Source organism: Centrocercus urophasianus, unplaced genomic scaffold (genome assembly GCF_019232065.1).
Source record: "Centrocercus urophasianus isolate 14NV4802_14NV808 unplaced genomic scaffold, USGS_Curo_1.0 seq_11, whole genome shotgun sequence".
Classification (NCBI taxonomy): Eukaryota; Metazoa; Chordata; class Aves; order Galliformes; family Phasianidae; genus Centrocercus; species Centrocercus urophasianus.
The window spans coordinates 23,516,260-23,519,974 of NW_024884253.1; positions in this window are offsets into that span (position 1 = coordinate 23,516,260).

Genomic DNA, 3,715 nt, shown 5'->3' on the forward strand with positions numbered 1-3,715 from the left:
CTGGCCTGAAAGTAAGAACTTTGAAATACCATCAGAGGAAGAGGTGAGGTGTGGAAGAGGCCCCCACCATACAACGAGTTACCAGAGATTGAAAAAGAGGTATGACTTATTCTCTGATGAGTTTTGCCATATAGTGGGAAAGTATTGAAGGTGGAAAGCTGCTATGTGGAGTCCTTTAAGATGAGGAGACCGTCATCACTATCTGAGCTATAAAAATGGATGAGATTCAAGATGTGAAAGACTGCACAACGTCCAAATGAGAACATTGTCACCTGGACGCTCTGGTGTTGGGACGCTGGGACCAGTAATGTGGATTTAGATTGCAAAGAAGCCCTCTGGCTAGTAGGTATTATTAGGGATCCAGCCAATATCAGAGGAATTAGTAGAAAACAGAATTGAGATTACACCCTCTGAAACTGAATTTTAACAGCCCTAAGGGAGAGAGATCCCTTCAAGGAAGACTTGATGTTTCATCAAAGTAAATGGACATCTATGGAAAGATATATCCACTATCTAAGGGAATTACCCTTCTACCTAAATATAATTGTTAGTCTGAAGAAAACCTAAATCATTAAGTCCTAATGTTAGCACTTTGGTAATAAGACCTAAATTTGTGAGTAACAAAACTTCAAGTTATTAGCAATGCTACATATGTTTACATGAAATGCAACTCCTATGGTTACATACATTTTGAAATACATGACTATCTTGGTCTCAGCTTTTTGATTACATTTTCAGTCTGTTATGCTGAACTTCAGAAATTACATTTAAGGAATAGTAATGCCTTCTCAAGTAGCTCTTTCTTTAGCATGATTAACTTAATGTTCTTGAAAAACTAAAAATCAATTGCTACTAACGTGTGCGAGACAAGGGGAGTCCCTGCACTCAGTTTGAATTGACAGCTGCCAGAGAATCTGTAAGACTGCGTTAGTTCTGACTCTAGTCAGTTCATTGCAACCAAAAAGATTCAAACTAGTTATAAGCACGTGATTAAAGTACACTTCCTAGATTTAGAGGGTTGCCTAGTGTGATCACTCTCCTGCTCTGCTTTAAATAATGAATTGAATTCTTCAAAGAAATTAACAGTCTCTAACCTTTCCAGCCTGAAAGCCAAGCCTTTTAAAAATTCTCTTTAATTTCACCATCCACACATAAAAATATGGACATAGAGCTGTACGTGTTTTGAAACTGATAGAGTGACTTAAGAATGTAAAAGAAATTAAAAAATGCGTCCTTTCAAGTGCTGACAACTGTTTTTTGCTTTACCCATGCTTCAGGCTGCATTAGCATGTCAACATCTGACTCTGAGATTGTTTGGTTGCCTTAAAATGAAGATGAAGCAAGTTATGTGTTCTGCTGCAATGGTGGACTATGTGAGGTGGAATTTGTGTAATAATAAAGACAATTTCCACATGCCATCTTTATCCTGAGAATGGTGAACCTGTGCTGCAGAAGATAAGAAAATCCTTCTTTCCTTCATTGCCATGCTCGTCAGTTTCAGGCCATTGCTTCTAGGGCTCGCTTTAATTTATAACAATATATAACAATGATTCATAACAAACCTTTCAACCACTCTTTCCTGAACATTCGAAGTTACAGCTACATGTCTTTTAAGGATGTTTTGCTTTCTTTTGTTATACCTCGTGAAGTCAGAACACTGAAGGGAAGCCTATTAAAACCTGTCTTGTAAGTAACTATTAGGTATCTGATAATATTTGAGAACTTTCATTACTTGCAGGCACAGGCATTGCTTCCAAAGTATGTTACTGTACCTGTTTACTGTCTGTAGCTAAATAATTAATTGTGGCAAACATTTTTAAAGCATATGTTATTTAGTAACAAGCAGAAAACATTTTTTTAAATTTTAATGAGAATCTATAATAAGAATGTAGTTTCTTATCTATACCAACTATATTCATTTCAATTTATGCAATTTTGCTGCTTTTAGATTCTGAAAGTTGTGTTGGCAAAATGAATGCAAGGTGCTGATGCAGGTTTTGAGTGCAACATAACATGTTTTAGAATTGCATGTTATTCCTAATATATGGATTTAGTGAAGTGGGGGAAAAAAAAGTAACTCTGATCTCTAACCTATTTCTGCAAGAGTGCAGAGTAGTCAGTTGTCTTAAATGTGTGTCCTTCCTTAACAGAGTTGTTACACTTTTTATGGACTGTGAAGAGTTTATGTTCAAATGTATGTTTTACCTAAGTACACTTTGTTTGTTACTAAGGTAGCAAGATGTGATATATGAGCCTCAAGAGAATGACTTGCAGCAGCCACCAAGCCCAGACAGTGTCTAGCTGGGTTTGAACATCTCTTAAGAACCTCTTCCTAAATACCAGCGAGAATTAGACTGTCCTGAAAGAGGCATAAGATAAGTCCCATGAGGTGCCTTACTCACAAACATAGTCCATGGTTGCATATTGCACATTTCTCACAGTTTGACATAAAGAGCTCAGTAATAATAATAGGAGATGGATAGTATCTGCATTCCACGTGCAGTGTTCTTTGCTAGGGTCTGGGCAAGCACAAATACAGACTGCACAGTGAATGGCTTGAAAGCAGCCCTGAGAAGGATTTGGGGATGTCACTGGATGAAAGACCCAACATGAGCTGGTGATGTGTGCTTGCAGCCTAGGCAGCCAACTGTATCCTCAGTTGTGTGAAGAGAAGCATAACCAGCAGCTTGAGAGAGGTGATTCTGCTCTTGTGGGACACCACCTGGATTACAGCATCCAGTTCTGAAGTCCCCAGCACAAGAAGAACATAGAGTTGTTGAAGCTGGTCCAAAGGAGGGCCATGAGGATGATCAGAGGGCAGGAGCACCTGCCCTAGGAGGGTGGGCTGAGCGAGCTGGGACGGTCTAGAGAAGAGAAGGCTCAAAGGAGACCTTATAGCAGCCTTCCAGTACCATTGGTTCCTATCTGTCCATACTGACTTCGAAGTTCACTGGGACGTGAGCTTCTTATTTATCTTTACATGTTTTAGGTCCAGATCTGCTATCAGAGAGGATCTAAGGGAAAGATATGAAGAGGGCAACATGGATGGGGAGTGCTGAGGTCCCTGAGTTTCTGCAGCCCAGAGCAGAGGAGCTGAGGGGAGGCCTGACGGCGGCTGCAGCTTCTCATGGGGAGCGGAGGGGCAGCGCTGAGCTCTGCTCTGTGTGACAGCGACAGGGCCCGAGGGAACGGCATGGAGCTGCGTCAGGGGAGGGAGGGTGGCGGTCAGGGTCAGGGTCTGCAGCGGAGGGCGGTGGGCATGGAACGGGCTGCACGGGGCAGTGGGCACGGCCCCAGTGCCGGAGTTCAGGGAGCGTTTGGGCAGCGCTCTCAGACACCGGGTCTGAATTTTGGGTGGTCCTGCAGGGAGCCAAGAATGGGACTCCATAATTCTCGTGGGTCCCTTCTGACTTAGAATATTATATGATTTATTTATTTATTTATTTATTTATTTATTTTGCATGCTGATAACATTCACATAATAAGGTCAGTAAAGCACAAATTTTTAACTTAATCCATGGAGCAATTTTGTGTTGTAGCGAGTAAATTTGGAATGTCACTCCAGCCCAAGTAAAAATCCCAGTCTTTCTTGTGATAATTTAATGTGCATTAAAATAAAATGATCTTTGGGATTTCAGTGCTTTGCCTGCTTTTAATTGGTGCAGAAGAGCTTCAGTTAATTTCAGAGGGGTTTGGGAATGCTCCACAATACAGA